This window comes from Rattus norvegicus, chromosome 3 (genome assembly GCF_021556685.1).
Source record: "Rattus norvegicus strain SHRSP/BbbUtx chromosome 3, alternate assembly SHRSP_T2T, whole genome shotgun sequence".
In the NCBI taxonomy this organism is placed as follows: domain Eukaryota; kingdom Metazoa; phylum Chordata; class Mammalia; order Rodentia; family Muridae; genus Rattus; species Rattus norvegicus.
This window is the reverse complement of record NC_141536.1, coordinates 148,755,362-148,774,864: the sequence shown is the minus strand read 5'-3', so window position 1 is coordinate 148,774,864 and position 19,503 is coordinate 148,755,362. Positions and strand designations below refer to the sequence as shown.

General features: G+C 48.7%; 1 long non-coding RNA gene across 2 annotated transcripts in view; it reads left to right on the top strand.

Annotated features, from left to right (window-relative positions):
• Window positions 1–19,503, top strand: part of LOC103691947 (uncharacterized) — a 72,204-nt gene that overhangs the window by 23,073 nt on the left and 29,628 nt on the right. Inside the window, exon 1 of one of the 2 annotated variants that reach the window (XR_015683952.1) lies at window positions 13,062–13,142. The exons of the other annotated variant lie outside the window; for it this stretch is intronic. This is a non-coding gene — a long non-coding RNA (uncharacterized LOC103691947). Of the gene's footprint in view, window positions 1–13,061; window positions 13,143–19,503 lie in introns of those variants that run through there. 2 annotated transcript variants of the gene reach the window in all.

Below are 19,503 nucleotides of genomic sequence, written 5' to 3'. Positions count from 1 at the left end.
TAACTTGCCCGGGGTCTTTCCACTAAGAAGCAGAACTAGGATTGGACCTAAGCTATCTGGATCACAACGAATCGTTTCAGATACTTTAAGATATGTGTGTTTTGTGTGAGTGTGTGTACACACATATCACCCAGTTCTAACTTAACCAGCCTTCCTCCTTCAGATCCTCCCCTCCTTCTCTCCCACTTCCTACCGCCTATTATACTGCCTAAGGGGTATAGAAGGACCCTTGGGTGGAAGTCCCTAGAGTAAGGGTCTTATCAAAGCTTTTGATAGTGATTCATCAAGAAATAAAATTGCATATATAAATATATAGTATATATATTATATAATTTTTCATCTTTTATGAAACTTCACCTACTTCAGCCAGATGATTAGTTGGACATGATATGCTATTAACTGCACATGGTGAGTCAACGTGTCAGGCTTGGTACAGGTTTCAGGCTTGTCAGCTCACACAGGAGTGGAGACATCTTGGCTTGGTGTGTACATAGACTGCAGCAGGGTCCTGCAGGTGGTCCTGCTCTTGGGGGTATCCCGCTGGGTTGGGCAGGCCACTGACAGCAGAGCATTCCCTGTTTTCTGGGAGCTGGTGTTTCATACCCATGCCCCTGCTTGCCTCAGGGGGGAGGTTAGGCCAGGCCCCGGGAACCAGTTGGTCTGGTTTGGAAGCTTATTACCAGGCTCTCAGGGAAGGATGGAGACCCAGGGGAGGAGGAGGAGGGAGGAGTGGGGAGGAGGGTCAATGGGGATAGGGATGAAGAGGGGGTGTTGGAGGGAAAGAGGAGGACATGGAATAGCAGGGGTCCGTGTGCCTCAGACTCGCCCATCTCCTTCCCCTCTTCCTAGCCTCCCTCTGTGGTTCTCAGGGGGAAGGACTTAATCTGAATGGAGGGCTTGAAGGAGAAAGGGAAGGTTTTTGCAAGGAGCTCCCCTTAATGTCTGGCTATGTCTGCTTCCAGAGACTCTTTTCCTGGTTTGAGTGAGAGATGTTGGGGTTCCTAGCAAAGTGCCTTGGGAAAGAGGTGATAAGACAAGAGATGTGCCATGCTCCATGGGCATCCTGGGAAGTGATGGGGTCTCTCCACAGCTGAGCTACCTAGACAGCCTGGTAGAGCAGAGACACCTTTCTTCCTCTGCACAGATAATTCGAGATTAATAGCGAGACACAAGTCATTTTCTACTGTTATTCCCTACTATCCAACCCAGGCCCCAGGCCCCAGACCTCAGGAGCCTTCTGACCCACATGATATTTTCCTCCCCTCTCCCGCCTTTCTTCTTTCCCTCAGCTATGTGGAAGTCAGTCCTATGCTTATAGCCCAGAGTCTCTTAAACCACATCCAAATGGTAGCTGAGCCATTTAAAGGCTGGGCAGGTGGGACCAACCAGCCAAGAATCCCACCCACACCTCATCTCAGCCAACTGCCTATAGAGCGGACCTGATGGTCCCAGCTGCTCCGTTGAAAAGAGTGGATGCTCAGGAGTGAGCAGATGACTTGTCCAAAGGTCAAAGGTCACATGTCAGACCTAGGGGCAGTGACAGGGATGTACTAAGACCCAGGTCGGTCTGATTCAAAACTCCATAACCATCTGCTAGAGCACTTCTCCCTGGGAAGGTATTCCAGGGGAGACTAGGGAAGGTGAAAGTGTGGTACTTCACAGTGGGGACCCAAGGGTGTACTTGGGTGAATGCATGCTCCAGATGGGCCTCCTAACAGTCTGATCGAGACACCTTGGGATGTCAGCCAACAGGCAAAAGAGAGGCTGAAAGAGTTCCTCTGCAAAACGGCGGGGTCCGAGACAAAAAGTGACCTCCCGCTTCAAGCATGAGTCTCTGAGTATGGCTGGGTTCGAATCTTGACATAGTCACTTGCCTCTGCATGACTGGGAGAAAGTCTCTTGACCACATGCGGCTGCTCTGTGAACCATAAAAACACCCCTGTTTATGGAGCTGTTAGGAGCGCTGAGAAAGTGCAGTGTTTTTGCCCAGAGCTGGGCACATAGTAAGGGTTGACAGTGTCCATGTTTTCTTTCATAGGCTGACATCAGGGCTAGCACAGAGTAGTCAGAAAGCTCCAGGAAAAGGAAACTCTTAGGTCAGGGTTTAGCAGTTCTGGGAGGTTGGGACGGGCAGCCTTCCCCCTCCCCCCAGTGCCCATTGTCCTTGCCCTAAGCTTTGGACTGATGGGAGGAGAGGTGAGGAGGAAAGAGAGGTTCCAAAGGTCACCGGGGCCTGACTCTCCCAGGAAGCAAGGGAAGCTGCTGGGCCAACGCCTCCAGGGGAGGACAAATGGCTGCTACCGCCTTTGTCTACCACTAGGGCCCAGTAAATCAGTCCTGGGTAGGCTGCATTTTTCTAATGTACCTTGTAGGCATGGAGTTGGTCTCCATTGAGCTTTCCTTCCTCCTACTCATGGAGCTGCCCACCTGAAAAGTTCAAAGGGTCTCAGGGTATCATGGCCTCAGAGGTGACCTGGTGGGATGCTGGCAGGTGCTGTGGTATCCTCTTCACTCACAGGGCCAAGTGTGGCTTTGGTTAGTTGTGAAGGAACTAATTGCCCAAGACACACTGCGGCTGACACCCCAGGCAGGCACGGGCCACGGGAAATGGAGCCCTGGATACTGGTAGAGGCCCGTGAAGATGACTTAATGCCTTTGAAATCAGAAGGAAGAAACTGGAAGAAACAAGAAGCTGTTGTGTCAATAGGCACCGGGTAGAAGTTTAACCTTTTTATGGAGAAAGGGCCTCATGAATACCAGAGTTCCTCAGGCCCACGAAAGCCATCCAGTCCTTGTACTCCGTTCCCTTAAGAGATGAGATCTCAAGAGACAAAGGACCTGGGTGCTGGGTTCACATGGAATTGGGTTTGGGCCTGGTTCTCTAAGTTCCCTGTACTCGAGTTTGCAAAATGGGTGAATGAAGCCATTCACAAGTGAACCCCTGAACACACGAAAAGCATCCGATGTACAAATGTGATCAAGGAACTCAACGAAACAAACATGCCGGCATGGTGTTTAAAATTCATTGACTTCACTGGGCACTTGCTTTGGGCCAGCCTTTATGTGAGGTATCTTATCACTTGCTGTCTGCCTATTCTCAGGTCTTCTTCACAAATCTTGGTCCCTAACTCATATCCTCACCACCCTTCTCCCTGTTTACAGAGACACGAGAATCTCTTCCTTAGACTTCACATCCTTAACAGCCACTGGATCCTTAGACTCTGCTTTCTGACTGACCCAGCTGCTGACCCTAGACCCAGTAGAGCCCAGCTGTCATGGCCCCACTGTTGGTTTCCTGAAAACAAGATACCTATCTTCAATTTCCCTGCAGCCTCATCCCCAGTGGGTCCCACCTGAACCCAAGACCTACAATCCTTCCTTACCTGTGGAGCCTCATTCAAACTCAACCTAGAGCTGGCTACTTTTATATTCCCCAGCAATCTGTAGGAACTTGGGCCAGGCAATTTCCCGCGTGAAATGTTGACAAGTGCTCCTAATAAAATAAAAGCCTGTTTTCTATCTTTCTCCCTGCCAAAGGCATCAGGGATGATTGATTGACTTAGAGAAATTAAAAACATGTCACATATTTTATAAGCAACATAAGCACCTGTGCAGGGGCCTGAGTACCTGACATAAAAATGTTGGCTTTAAATGTGAGAATAAATGTTTTCAATACTTAAATCAGTATCATATATGAAAAAAAATGATTACGGAGCAAAAGCCATTCCTTTTCTCTTAATTGACACTCGGTGCATGCCTCTTTAGCTCTCGATCTTTTAGGGTTGTAGCTGTGGCTTAAGAATGGGTGCAGATAGAAGAATTAAGACATCACCATGAACCAGCCAAAGATAGTTAGGGGGTTACAGTGATCATGCGTTGAGATATCGCCAAATCTTGGCACTACTCAAGAACCTTCTCGATCTTGCTCACTTCTCTACCCCTATCTCGTCCAATGAGCTACATATTCTTCGCTTTAAGAACACACCTCCTTATTCCCTCTGGTTGGAATACAGTTCCCTCTGGGTCACCATGAATGTGGGCTCTAGGAGGGTAGAAATCCATCACTGGTGGATCCTCAGTTCCTAGCCTTGTGTCTCACATTCAGCAGATGCTTGTTAAACATTTGGAAAATGAGTGATCAGCCCGGCAAACTCCTGCTTAAGCTTCAAAACTCCCATCAAAGATTGTCTGCCCTTTATTCTATCTCTGCGATTAGTAGGGCCTGAGACTGTAGTCTTTGCTTTCTTGCTGCTCTGTGTTCATTTGGTCCACCTTAAAGAATTATTATGTGCATATATGTGCTTGTGTGCATGTGTGAGCATGTGTTGTCCATGTGTATAGAGCACCCATGGAGGCCAGACGAGGGTTCTGGATTCCCTGGATCTGGAGTTATAGACAATTGTGAGCTTCTATATGGGTGCTGGGAATTGAACTTGGGTCCTCTATCTCCAGTCCCCTCTTACATATCTGCCAAACAAGGGACATTCTAGACTCTAGAGTCATCAGATCTGGGATACAATATTTTTTTGAGCATTCATTCATTCATTCATTCATTCATTCATTCATTCATTCACATATTCAACAGAGTGTTACTGGATGGATATCAGCTCCTAGATTCCTCAAAGGCATGCCCACTGCCTTCCAGAACCTCGGATTCTTTTGCTCTGATTAAGTCAGGAGGTACCGTGAGGCACCTGGTGCTTGCTGGGTGCTTGGCAGACTTTGCCTGGTCCTCAGCCCCTTCTGTGACCTATGAGCTCTGTCTGGGGTTGGAAAGGTTTCTGGTCTCTTCCCTTGGACACAGGGGTGATGGCAGTCAGTGTCAGCCGCTACTGATGGTGGTAGAGGGGCTCTTTGTGACTGTTTGCTTTTGTATAGGTTGCACACACACACACACACACACACACACACACACACACACAGCATGGACATAAATGTGGTGTGGTCAGATATGACTGGCCTGACTGCACAGCATTCTAATACCCACAGTCAGCCTTCCCTTTTGTGCAGGCCAGCTATAGGGCAATCAGGCGTTCCACAAATCCCCAGAATTCCCAGATCTAGAAGAACACAGTGTAGGCCCAGGGCAGAGTGCTCACTCAGTGTCTGACCCAGGGTGGCTGAGGCCCAGACATGACATACTTTACCCAGTTTTGTGTGGAAATTGAAGAGATGAGATGGGGTCAAAACTCCAGGACAAAAATGGCGTAGTAAGGCCCAGGTCTTAAACTCAATAAGAGACCGGGCAAGGAGGTCTCTGAAGAGCAGGTGGAAGGCTAGGTTGGAACTCAAGCTGCCTGTTTGAGATTATTAATAATTTCATAAAACTTCGGAGTGCCAAGCCTCAGGAAACAGCGAACGTGCTTCGTGTTAAAGCTTGAGACTTCACAAAAGGACATGGTTTAAAATTAAGCAGAACAATTGAAATTAATTTTTTTTTTAAAGATCAAATACAAGCCTATTGTGACCTCAGGTTTCCACTTAATATTTTGGGGCCATCCAAGTAATGTGTAAACAACTGGGAAACATTACTGTTTTGTGGGAAGGGAAAGGTCCCATTATAGTAATGACTGGGCAAGGGGTGGTAGCCCAGAAATGAAGAAGGGAACATCAGAGTGGGGAAGGTACCGGGGACTCCAGGAAGGAGAGGGAAACCAAAAAGCTCCTGAGACGGAGGGAAGAAAAGTCCACAGGTCACAGCCTGGGACTTAATGCTGGAGGAAGTCACATGCTGGAACGATCGACTGCTCTGCTACTTCCCGGTATGTCCTTCGTCCCCACCCCTGCCCTGAGGATTTTCTCTAGTCACACTGGCCACACGATGTGCCCTGGAAAACTCCTCAGGTCTCCTGACTGGACCTCTCCCAGGCTCTTCTCTTTGCCGGAAGTCCTGCCTCTGCCATCATCTGTGTCAGATGTGTACTGGATACACATGGGCTCAGAGGGTCTTAGGTCTACCTTGCTCATGTACTGGGTATAATTTGCTGCCCCTGAGGTGTGAGTTTCCACTTTCCGCTTAAAGTGTTTGGTCTGATGTCTTTCTGCTCTGCAAAACCGAGTGTGGAGGGCGAAAAGCCTGTCTGTGCTTTGGCTGTCCCTGTCACCCTGTCCCTGCACTAGGACAGGCACAGGTATAGCGATACAATAACTATTGCTATGGATGAATGGCTGCCAGGGGCTGATGGCTTCACCAACTCTGCAGCCAACGACCTGGACCAAATGAGACCTTTCCAATGGTCCACGAGAGCTTCTGACTTTGGAATCAATGTGCAGTTCCATGGTCAAGTCCAGAGCATTGGGAAATAAGAGCTTGTGTCGTAAGACGGTGTCCTGGTGACGTGGGTGCCCCTGCACAACAAACCTCCCACAGCTTGCTGTTGTCAGACAGCATCCCTTACACTCTGTTCACAGGCTCTGAGGGCAGGGACCAGTGAAGGACACCAGGGGACAGCTCCTTTCTGCTTTGTAATATTGGAGGACCTCAGCTGGGGTCACTGTGGCGCTGGGAGTGGGGATCATCTTTAAGATGTTTATTTGCTGCTGTGTCTGGGGTCCAGACTGGGTTGGCTCAAGGCTGAGCTTGCTGGGTTATCATCTGAAGCCCCACACATGGCCTCAAGTGGTCTCAGGGTAGTAGGGAATTAGGGTTTCTTAGCGGCAGTTTACGCCTCCAAGTGCTCAGTGCTGTAAAGTGGAGGTTGTTTGGCGATGGGGAGTCACTTCTGTATTCTGGTGATCCAAGGTAGCCAGCTCTAGGGGAAGGACAATAGACCCCAAATTTCATGGAAACCCTGTCAGAACTGCCATGGGTGATTTATGCGTGGTAGTTCTGAGGCATCAAGCTGGCCCACGATCATGTAACGAACGGATGAAAAAACCCATTGCCCATTCAGCTTTTCACATTGGTAAAGAACATTCCAACTAGCTATGCAAAAGAGGGAAGAGGCTTGGCGTCTCGCAGGCTTGGGTTCAAGTCCTAGTTTTATGACTACATCCACAGGCTCTTGGGTAAGTCCCTTGACCCACTTGAATCTCACACATTGACAGCCTGATATTGTAGCAAGTTTAGTGAGCTACTGGAGAAAGCTTGCAGCCTGGTGAGAGCCTAGTGGTGCCTTCCTGTTGTATCCACCTAGGCTCCTTCGTGTAGGGAGAGTGAGAATGAGCGCCTCTCAAACTGTCTTACTGGATTTAGGCCAGACATGACCAGAAGGGATCCAATATATGTCCTTGGGTCAGTTGAGGACCTGGAGACACAGAGAGAACCCTGTAGTCAGTCCTTGTTGCATATGTATCCAGTGGGCAAGGGAGTTGGAGGGAGGCGTCTGGGTGCAGAGTAGGATTCTGGAGCAGTGTGTGATAGGTCACAGATCTAATGTCAGTCTTGGGTCTGCCTTTTATCTGTTCTTAGTTATTTATAGAAATTCAGTTAAAATGTAACAGCTTACTGACTTGAGAAGAACTTAAGAAGGATGATCATGTGAACAAGGTGGAAACAAGCTTTTAGCTGCCTCCTGATGTGACCTAATGCTTCAGAACTGTACAATTTCCATGTAGACTCTCATTTGGTCGCACCAATGGCTTTCCGAGGCAGGTCTTTGCTCTGACTCCACTTTACAGACAGACACTGAAACTCAGATAAGCAAAGGGAGTTGGCTAGCACCTGCTGTGTTAGCTGTCAGGCTACTGATGGAGCCCCTGTTTGCATTGAAGCAAAATGTCCCAAGGGAGGTAGGGAGTCACATCCTGTTTCACATGACCGGAACATCTTACTTAGCTTGACTTCTCATTCAGTTCAGACATTAGACTTCTTTCAGGAGAGGGAAGGACAAAAGACCTTGAAGACACAGGATCTTAAAGCCATAGCCTATGGAAGGGCACTGCCCTAGCATAGTAGGGAAAAAGTTGATTATGCCGTCAAGAGCATCTTGTGCTTTCTGAGTGGCGCTCTATGGTGGTATTAGCCGGTTAGAACCGTCTGAGACCCATCGGGTCCCTTTAACTGTGGTGCACCTCCTCCCACTAGCGGAGTTGAGACCACGGTGGGTCGGAAGTACTGTTGTAGGCAGGGTTACAGAAGCTGGCCCCTTTAGCATGAAGTCTGGCATCAAAGTGTCACACCAGGTACCTCTCAAGCTTTAGGGGTATGGCTTTCTCGGCTGGTCACTCAAAATTATTTTCTTGGTTCAACTGCTTTTTTTTTTTTTTGCATGCTAAGGAGGTAAGGGTTATTGTACTGGTGACCGCATTTCTTTTATTCATGTTTTCATTTGAAATTTGCAATCAACATGTGGATCTTATGGGATTATCACAGTTAATGAACAGTAGCACGGAGAACTTGAGCAACTGGCCCAAGGCCAGGCCATAGTGGATGGAGCTGAGATTTGAATCCAGACCTCTGGCTGGGATTCTGTTTTCATTATCTATGGCTCTTCTGGGAAAAGACGGCCCCTGAAATGTCTGGCTAACGTTGGTGACAGTAAAGGTGTCCCCGCTCTCTGCCTCTTCTATCTTTTTCCAGCTGGAAATGAAAGGGTAGGATTCCCGAACGGCTGCTGGGTCGGGGGAACTGCCTCAAACAGGACATCAATTTGGTTAGCCGCATGCTCCTCTGTGCCAAGAGCTAGGTGAAGCCCTGGGAGTATAACTATAAACAAGGAAGGACAGGTGCAGGGAGAAACCATGGTAGTGCCCTGTGCTGGGCTCTGATAGACATAGGGAATGTGGGTGACCTCTTTGTCTTCCCTGGATCTCATATAGTCTCTCACTTCCAACTGCCTACGTCTACAGTGTCAATGCTGATGACAGACTAAAGATTGATAGTCACCAGGAATGGCCCCCAGCTAGAGAGTGACAGCCTCGGGGATTTATACCCAGGGGACTCAGGTGCATGCTCTGCCTCAAATTGCAGCAGAGCAGACTTTTGGCTGCCCATAGTGGGAACTTTGCTGGTACACTGAACTTGGCCCTTCTCTGTACAATCTGCCAGGGGGATTGAGGAGGGACTCTGAGATGGAAGGCAAACTGGTGTGTGTGTGTGTGTGTGTGTGTGTGTGTGTGTGTGTGTGTGTCTGTCTGTCTGTCTGTCTGTCTGCCTGTCTGTCTGTCTGTCTGCTTGTCTTAAGGTTTCTACTGCTGTGATAAAACACCAAGATCAAAAACAACTTGGGGAGGAAGGGGCTTATTTTAGTTTGTAGTTCCACATCACAGTCTATCACTGAAGGAGTCAGGGCAAGACCTCAACCAGGGCAGGGACCTGAAGCTGATGCTGAGGATATGGGGGCAGTGCTGCCTACTGGCTTGATCCTCCAGGAGCACTCAGTTTGCTTTCTTACATATCCCCAGACCACCTGCCCAGGGTAGCACTGCCCACAATGGGCTGGTCCTCCCATATGAAACATCAATCAAGAAAGTGCTCTATAGATTTTCCGTCAATCCTATAGAGGCATTCTCTTAATCCAGATGTCTCCTTCCCAAATGACCCTACCTTGTGTCAAGTCAACATGAAACTAACCATAGAAAGTCTGCGAGTCAAAGACGGGGGTAAAACGGATCCTCAAGAGAACCTAAAGGAAGTCCTCAGAGTGGGTGGGAGTCAGCAAGTGGAACGGGAGAGGAGACTGCAAAGGGGGGGGGTGGATGTTCAGGAGAGGTTAGTCGGGAGATACATGCGGACTCAGTGCATTCAAGTGGGGTAGGGTGGGGTGAGATTGCCAAGCTGAGGCTGACCATAGGAGCTACAGAGGATGATTTGGGCTCCATTTTTGCACATTGCGCAGACACGGAAGAATTGAGGATAGGGCAGTTTGTGAAAGATCTAGAAGCCAAGACGGTATTTGCTGGATTCAGCAGGGCACGCTCAAGAAGCGCCTTCTGGGGAGGAAGGAAGAAGATTACACTGGGCTGATTACCTTTCAAGGAACTTCTTGCAACTGGTCTCCCATCTTGGGAACCCATAAAGTTGGGCACTGTGGGTAATTATAGGCTTAAAGAGGCCCAGGGCCGGGAGTCTGAAGACGTGTGGGGGGTGTGTGTTGTGAACTGGAGCCAGCCAGCGTGTTGGCTTGTCTGCAAGTGAGGCAATGCGACATCTAGACACCCAAGGCCCCCAAAAGTGGCTCAGAGCAGGTCCGTTTACAGGCATCCAGGGATAGAGCACAGCATGGCCACGAGCCAATCAACAACACTCTGGTTCCACTTTTCTTTCTCAAGGTTTGTTTCTGTGGTTGGTGAGGTAGGTTCTTGGCATGCTTTATTTTAGAATTCTTGGTCTCAGTGGGTTCTACACTCGGTGGGTGAAGCAACCTCTGAGGCTGCTATGCTCTTCCAGGACAGAAGAGCCTCCCAGGCATTTTTTAACAGGCTGCCTGGGGTCCCGGTCCTGCTATGTCCTCTACCATCCTCACATCAACCCCTTTGAGAAAGGTAATCCATGTGGCTTGAAAACTCCGTGAATGGCAGAGACTAGAGCTGGAGAGATCTAGATTGAATTCTCCCCTTCCCTCTATCTGTATCTCTCCTGGAAAAGTTCCTTTTGCACAGGAAACTCAGTTTTCCCATCTCTGCAATGGGCCGACAACACCCACTTTGCAGGTTGGTTGGGAGCACCAGACTTAATGGATAGGTGTTAATACGTAATAGCCATGAAGTCAGTATTTTTGACTAAGCCATTCTTCCTTACCCTTGTTTTAAAGACGTACAAAGAACACACAAAGCCTTCCCAGGGCTACTTCCCACACTCCATTTATGGGATAGATGATCTTAAAGAAGACGGAAACAAGACCCAGACAGACGGAGGGTCTTGTGAAAGCCGCTCTGGCTAATTAAGCTCTGTTTGTAGTTCTTTGGCGAAGCACAATCATTTGTTAGCTCTAATTAAAAGAAACTATAAAACCAACATAGAACCCAACTGAATGTTTGGAAAATAGGGGGTTGGGGATCAACCCCGCCTCATGAGGCTGGCAGCCTAGCCTTGCAGTGAGGACCCAGTTCATACATGCTGGCCTCCACCATAAACTCCACAGCACCCTGCTCCCCATCCCAGACGAACCATTACCGTGCTAATGGTTTCCTGTGACATCATCAAACTGATGCTGAGTTTTACTTTCAATTTTCCCCAGTTTAAGATCCTGACTTTATGAAATTCATAGGCAAATGGATGGAACTGGAAAATATCATCCTGAGTGAGGTAACCCAATCACAGAAAAACACACATGGTATGCACTCACTGATAAGTGGATGTTAGCCCAAATGCTTGAATTGTCCTAGATGCACAGAATGCATGAAACTCAAGAAGGATGACCAAAATGTGGATGCTTCACTCCTTCTTTAAAAGGGGAATAAGAATACCCTTGGGAGGGAATAGGGAGGCAAAGTTTAGAACAGTGACTGAAGGAACGCCCATTCAGAGCCTGCCCCACATGTGGCCCATACATATACAGCCACCAAACTAGATAAGATGGATGAAGCAAAGAAGTGCAGGCTGACAGGAACCGGATGTAGATCTCTCCTGAGAGACACACCCAGAATACAGCAAATACAGAGGCGAATGCCAGCAGCAAAGCATTGGACTGAGAACGGGACCCCCATTGAAGGAATCAGAGAAAGGACTGAAAGAGCTGAAGGGGCTCGAGACCCCATATGAACAACAATGGCAACCAACCAGAGCTTCCAGGGACTAAGCCACTACCCAAAGACTATACATGGACTGACCCTGGACTCTGACCTCATAGGTAGCAGTGAATATCCTAGTAAGAGCACCAGTGGAAGGGGAAGCCCTGGGTCCTGCCAAGGCTGGACCCCCAGTGAACGGGATTCTTCGGGGGAGGGCGGCAATGGGGTGAAGATGGGGAGGGGAACACCCATATAGAAGGGAAGGGGGAGGGGCTAGGGGGATGTTGGCCTGGAAACCAGGAAAGAGAATAACCTTTGAAATGTAAATAAGAAATACCCAAGTTAATAAAGATGGAAAAAAAAAGATTCTGATGGACACCTCTTTATGAACAGAGACTATGTCGTCGTCTTCTTCTTCTTCTTCTTCTTCTTCTTCTTCTTCTTCTTCTTCTTCTTCTTCTTCTTCTTCTTCTTCTTCTTCTTCTTCTTCTTCTTCTTCTCTTCTTCTTCTTCTTCCTCTTCTTCTTCTTCTTCTTCTTCTTCTTCTTCTTCTTCTTCTTCTTCTTCTTCTTCTTCTTCTTCTTCTTCTTCTTCTTCCTCTTCTTCTTCTTCTTCCTCTTCCTCTTCCTCTTCCTCTTCCTCTTCCTCTTCCTCTTCCTCTTCCTCTTCCTCTTCTTCTTCTTCTTCTTCTTCTTCTTCTTCTTCTTCTTCTTCTTCTTCTTCTTCTTCTTCTTCTTCTTCTTCCTCTTCTTCTTCTTCTTCCTCTTCTTCGTCTCATTTGCTTCAGATAGATTCACAGAAGCAGACTTGGTGGGTCTCGGGGAAGGAACACTTTTGCGGTCTGTGTTGCCTATTTTCCAATCTGCTTTCCACAAAGGCTCTCGTTTCCTTTGCTTCTAGTGAAGCTTATCTGTCTAGGAATTTCCACACAGCCTCGCCAGCACTGAGCATTACCGTTTGATGTTTAGCTCGCTACATAGGTTGCTGTTGCTCTCTGATTTTATTCCAGCGCAGTTTCCTTTGTTTGTTAATTTAAATATATACCTATAGATGTGCATATGTATCTGTTTCCCATGCTCCCCCGTGAGATTTGAATAGTATTGGGTGTGGTTTTTTTTTGGTAGTGTCTAAGGCAAGTCTTTTGTTACAATGTGCAAAAAGTGCCATTGCTATGAATCTGCAAAGGGCAAGAGCTCTCACTGTCTGCCCTGCCAGGCTCTAAGGCAGGGCTGCCTCCAAGTAAACAAATGATTTTCAGCACACAATGGGAGCACAGGCTGACCCTGGTGAATGAAGTTGCTAATGCGACTTCCTGGGGTGGATGTCCGCCAAGGGCTTCCCCAGACCTAACAGTAGGTCCTGGTGACAGCTGTAAATAGGGCTGAGGCAGGGACTGGGGCAGGGTGTCTGCTTTGGGGTATGGGTGGGGACTGATGCCTACACCTGCCACACTGACTGCGAATACCTCAGGGAAGGGGGCTTGGCAAGGTTCAGGCAAGAACTCGACGGATCTGAGGTGGGGATGCGTGGTGAGTAGCTCTTCAATCCTAACAGAGGCCCAGAACACCTCTGGTGGATCTGACACAGTGTTCACGTGTTGGGAACAGGCGGACCCAGGTTCCCAACTTGGCTCTGGCTGCTGAGATTTGTGGAAGTTGTCCTTGTGGGCTAAAGGTTAGCCAGGAGGCTGGGCATGTTCTGTCCTCTTTTGCTTTGACCTCACTGGCCTCTCCAGGCTGGGATCCTTATGCCTTTGGTCTGCCCTAGGTGCTTCCCTGGTTATGCTCGGAAGGCCTCTTAGATGGCCTTTCCACCTCTTACCTCTCAGACTGACCTTGAGGTGAGCTGCTTCTAGGCTGCTCTGATTTCTGTCCCCACAGTTCCTGGCCGGCTTGTATCTGTTTTCTGGGAAATCTGCTTGTGGCCTCTCTTCTTGTGACATGGAAGGGAACTCTCCTCAGAGACTAAGCCCCTTGCTCAGACTCAACAAGGTGAAGCCACAGCACTTCTCGTGCTTGAAGCACTATGCTAACCCCCTCTCCCCCTCCTCCTGGAAGCCTTCCTTGATCTCTCCGGCTGGCAAAGGATAGCCCCTCCTTTGCCTTCCTCCGTGCCACCATTCTTACTGTTCTTACAGCACTTGGTTGGTGCTTGGCCTGTTCTTAGGGTAACTCCCTTCCCAGATACCCAACTCTATGGCCACATCTGCATCTCCCTTACCGCACCCTCTCGTGGGATAATCTTATCTATCCCTCGCACTGGCCTCGGCACTTGGAGGACTCTCAAGGAACATTTGCTGAGCGAGTGAGTGATGAAATACTGCCTCTGACTTCCACAGAGGGCTCCCGATACGGGTTCTCTTGCTTGGCACAACTTTCCTGTCAAGGCCTAATAGGCAGAATGTCATCATACACATTTGAATAATGCCACTGGCTGCTGCTCATGGTAAGCCTTGGGGTACCAGCCCTGGTAGACTGTGCTTTATGGGCGGTGCTGCGTGCTATCTTTCCAGCAACACAAGGAAACGGGTACCCCCATCACCCTCCTCACACCAGGACAAGGTTGAGGTTTGCTGAGGACAAATGACTTGCCAAGGTTAAATCGTGAGGAAGGAACAGAGCTGGAATCTGACCCCAGTTCTGTGTACTGCCAAAGTTCCTCCTGCCTGGCCACACTGCCCCTCCTCAGGGTATCACATCTCCTGTTTTGCCCTTTGGACCTTGAGTTCTAAGGAGAAGGAACGGTGTCTTATGTGTCCTGGCATCCCCAGGGCCGAACACAGGGCTGGGTGCAGGTAGGCGTCTATAAATGCTGATGAAAGAGGCGGCTGGACAGACAGACTGCTGGTGTCTGCCCCAGCTCTGTTGCAAGTGGGGAGTTTCGGCAGTCCTGCAGCACACTGGCGGCATGGCGGTGGGGTGGGGGGTGGGGGGCAGGGGTGGGGTTTAACTTGGGGCTGATCTTGTACCCAAGTTGTTCTGGTCATAAAACACAAGGTGTGTCATTGTGGGGACACAGTGAGCAATGTACCTGCCTGTCTGTGTATCAGATATGTCTTGCCAAACACAGGCAAAGCGAAATGTCCTGGGAAGGCAAACAGCCTCCTCCCTCCTGTACCAGAGAGCAGGATCACTGTGCTCTACCTACACTCCAGTGTCCCTGCTGATGGCCATGAGTGATAACATGTATCATGGGTGTCCCTGTGAGTGAAGAGCATCTGTCCCTGGATGTGTAGGTGCTGTAGGGTCCCTAGCGTGTAGCTGGGCCATGTTATTGTCTGTCCAGGGAACAGGCTCTTAGGAGGAGTGAGATTTCCCAGCTCAGGGTTCTGCAGTGTTTGTGCCCCTAACATCAAGGACTGGGATCTGGGGTTGGTCCTTCTGCTCCAAGCTCACTGTGTGAGGCCATCTGATTGCCCTGGAGTGTAGCTATCAATCTATCACCAAGGCTCAAATGCAAACGGTGGAGGCACTTACTTTCACACATATACCATCCAGTTTCCCAGCATGCCATTTGGTTTTGCTTACAACGCCACTTCCAGTGAGTTCAGAGTTTCAATCACAGCCAGGAGCAGTGTTCACTGGAATTGGCCTTTGCTCTGTCTATGGCCTTCTACATGGAGCAGTTCATTCAGGCTCTTGCTATCCCAAACGGTTAGTGGTGTGGAATTAGTGTTAGCAACATCTGGCTTGATACCGACTTCTGCTCGTCACTATGCCCGGGGCAGGCCACTTCACCTGGCTGAACTTCTGCTTCTTCCCTACAGGGTGTTCTGGTGCCTCACAGGTCAGAGGTCAGTGAAGAGGCATGCGTGTGGTGGTACTCAGGGCCAGTACAATGCTGGCCTCCCTCAGGGGAGGGTGAAGGTGCCACTAGATCTGCCACTTGTTCTGTCCCCTGATACTTTGATATCCTAGCTGTCCTGCATCATTTTGACCTTCATCATTATCTTCCTCAGCCTCTGGTCCAGGAGCCCTTTCCATAGCATCAGCTCACTTTTTCCTTGGTCCTCCTTGTTAGATACTCAGGAACTGATTTGCTGTATGCTTTCTGTGTCACTTGCTTAACACTTCACCAATCTGGGGCACAGCACCCCTGTGGACATTTACTTCTCTTTCTGGGCCTTCACTGGGCCTATGGCTTCTTTTTTCCTGTATCTTCCCTTCCCTGCAAAAGTGTGTGTGTGTGTGTGTGTGTGTGTGTGTGTGTGTGTGTGTGTGGTATATATGTGTGGTATGTTTGGGGTATGTGGGTATAAAATGGTGATGTATGTGATCTGTACATGGTGTGTTGTATATCTGTATGGCATTTATGATATATGTATATATTATATGTAATATATGTGTCTATGATGGTGGCATGTTTTGTGTACACAATGAGTCTGGTATGTCTGGAACATGTAGTATATGTGGTATGTATGTTATATGTGGTATATATGGTGAATGCATCTATACTGGAAGTGTGTGGTATGTGGTATATATGCTGTATGTATGTCTGTGTGTAGTGATATGTATTATGTATGTGGTGTGTACATGGTATGCATAATATGTATATTAAATGTATGCAGCATGTATTGGTATTTGTGTTATATGTAGTGTATGTGGTATGTGCTTATAGTGGTTTTTATGGTATATGGTGAGAATATGATATGCATCTGATGTATATGGTATATATATAGCATATATGGCATGGATATTTGGCATGTGGCATATATAAGGCGTATGTGACATGTATGTTATATGTATATGGTTTATAGTATTAATGTAGTATGTGTCTCATGGTGTATGGTATGTGTAATATATGGTATGTGTGTTGTATGCAGTGCATGTTATATATAGTATGTATGTGGTATCTGGTATGTGCAGTATCTGTGGTATATGTTTAATACGTATGGTGTATTTGTGGTGTGTGTGTGCTGATTCTACAGAGGAAAGTATGAATGAATGTGGGTGACGCCACATAGCAGTGGGAGTGCTAGGTGACATCTCACCGTGTGTGTGTGTGTGTGTGTGTGTGTGTGTGCGCGTGTGCAAACTAGGCTCTTGGGCTGTGTGTGAACTGAGGATAAGGAGTGTAAGGAAATGGAGTGTGAAGTGTCTCTGCTCATGCCATATGTAAATATCTGTGTGTGTGTGTGTGTGAGCGGGTGCGTGTGTTGTCTCTGTCATGAGACTGTGTGGTACAGTATGAAAAAGTCATGTGAGCACATGTGCAGGAAGGCCAGCATCCAGGTGCTATGTACAAGTATGTGCATGACACTATATGAATGTGCAAAGGGGATCTTGGTGTCTATGTGGTGGATGTGCAGGTAGTACTCACCAGAACCCATGGCAGTTATATGGCATGCAGGAGCCTCTACTGGTGGCATTCAGCCCATGTGTGTGCCAGCCTGTGAATGTGTCATGATAGAGTGTGATTGTAAAGGGCTGTGTGTGTGTGTGTGTGTGTGTGTGTGTGTGTAACAGACACAGGTGAACTGCTTAGGGTTAATGGCCAGGGACCAGCTAGCCAGTCTTTATTTTATGCTGCTGGGGCCTCACTTAGCTCTGTGCAGAACCTGTCAGGGCAGGAGCGAGTGAGTCTCCTTTTGTGCAGAGCTCTGACCAAGTCCCTGCCCATTCTCTGTCCCACATGGTTGTAGTGGAGAATTCCCACAGCCTCTGAGCGAGAGTTACACTCAGGGCCTGGGAGAGGTGGTCAGAGGACGAGCGCTGGACTGGAGCAGGCAGAGAAGGAAAGCACCCTGAGTCTAGGCTGCTTGGTTGCTCTGAATAGGAACTGGGCTCTCTACTGTTCTGAGCCGGGCTCTCCTCAGTTCTCTCCGCTTCTTCCCTAATGAGGTTCGGAGACATGAAGCCGATGACAGTGGCCTTTCTTCTCCGTCATATTCTGAGATCTGTGGAGATCTTTGTCACCAGTGTCCTGACGAACGTTCTTTCTCAAGAAAAAAAAATTTTGTTGAATGAATTAACGACAGATAAGAACATCTATAGTTGCTTGGGGGGGGAAGGCAAAAATATTTGAAATGTTTTTATTCTACAACACATGAGATAAAGCATGTGGCTACACTAGGGGAGAGTGTGTGTATATGAATGTGTGCACCCATGAGTGTGAAATGTACAAGGGTAGAGGCAGACAGCCCCTCCCCTCTAGCTATGGCTATCCCCGGAGCTGAGGTTTCTAGGCTGATCATAACTTTCATGGTTTGGTCTTCCGGGCTGTTAGAGAGATGGGGTACAGTGTTGGTCTAGGGTTTCTGTTTTTCTGGGAGGGGCACCTCTCCTTTTGGGGAATTTGTAGCAGCAGCTAAGCAGACAATTGCTTGTCAGCTTGATTGAAGGCTTTTCAAAATGTCTTCCACGGAACACCCTCCCATCCCCCCAGTGAGCAGATTATCTGAGGTGGAAATGTTTCTCCCTCTGCTTTTTTCCCCCCTTCCTCAAAGTAGTAATTACTGCCCAAGTAGCCCTCCTTGGCGTTTCCTGTCGTTTGGAGGCTGAAGCCAGCGGCTGTTTCCTCTGCTGGGTGACGGACAAGCAGGCCAATTAGGGGAGCACCCCGCCCCCAGCTTGGCCCTGAGCCCCAAGGGCTCCTGGTGGCCTCCGTGGGAGCTGAAGGGCCAGGGAGGCTTTGCTTCTCCAGTGGGGACTGGATGGCTGACCATTAGTACCCTTGGCTCTCTTCCAAGTCCTGAGGCTTCACTGACCCTGATCTCCACACCCCTTTCGCTTCCGAGGGAGCTTGATCTGTCCTCAGCTGTAGCCACAGTGCTGGGCATCTTCAAGTTAGCTGACGGACAAACAGCTGGAAGACAAAGAAGGATCACCAAATGCTAATTGATTAAGTGACAGGCCTGAGTGTGTCCGCAGCACAGGGCTTTTCACTTTGCATGTTTCCAAAATATTCTTTAGAACACGTGTTACGGAAATTGGCAGGGCCACTCTACGGATCCCACCCACCCATGCTCAGATGCGTAACCTCCAGTAGCCTTGTGGTTTTAAAGCTTTCCGTCCTTCCCCTTCTCCTTCCTCTGCCTCCCTCCCCTACCTCTTTTACTATCTCTACCTCTAGCTTCCTAAGCATCCTCCTAGTCACAGAAGCCAAACCCGAGAGGGGTAGAGCCTAAAGTGAAGGAGAGGCTGAGATAGCTTGACCTTACTCACTGCGTGCCTCAGTTCACTCATCCATGAAGTGAGGTTAATAACGACAGAATCTTCCTAAGGATGGGACGAGGGAATTCACACGAAGAGCTTAGCACCAAGCTCAGACTCTCTTGTCTGTGCTGAACACAGGTTTAAGAAGCAGAAGATACAGCAGACCTCTTCTAGGGATGCGTGCTGAGGAGAGAGGAGGGAACGAGTGAGTGACCAAGGCAGGAATTGTGTGTTTGGGAGTCTCTGGGGATCCAGGGTGGCTGGAATCGATTCAGTGGTGAATCGTGGAAGGGTGGCGGTGGGCTGGAACTGGGACCACAGTACTGTGATTAAGAGCATTGTCCCTGGATCTGAGATAGTCCAGCTCCAATTCCAGCCACTTACCAACCATATGTGATTCCCGTCATTTCCCCACATGTGACAAGGTCCTCACAGTCCCTGCTTTGGGAGACAGAATACCTGAGTTAGTAAACAAGAGAACTGCTCTGTGGGAAAGTGGGGGTACACTTACAGCTCTTGTCCCATGCGAACATGTTTTGCAGGAGCTTGCATGCGCGTGGGTGGCTCACGGTCCGGCCTGCGGCCAGCAGTAGTTCACATGGTGTGTTTGTGTCTATCTGTAGGTGTGTGGTGGAGCCAGGCCACAGGGAATCTATTGAGGCTTTGGGGGAAAGGTTGCTCTAGTCTGAGAAGTCCTTTATGGAGACAGGATGCAACCATTACCTCAAATAGTGGG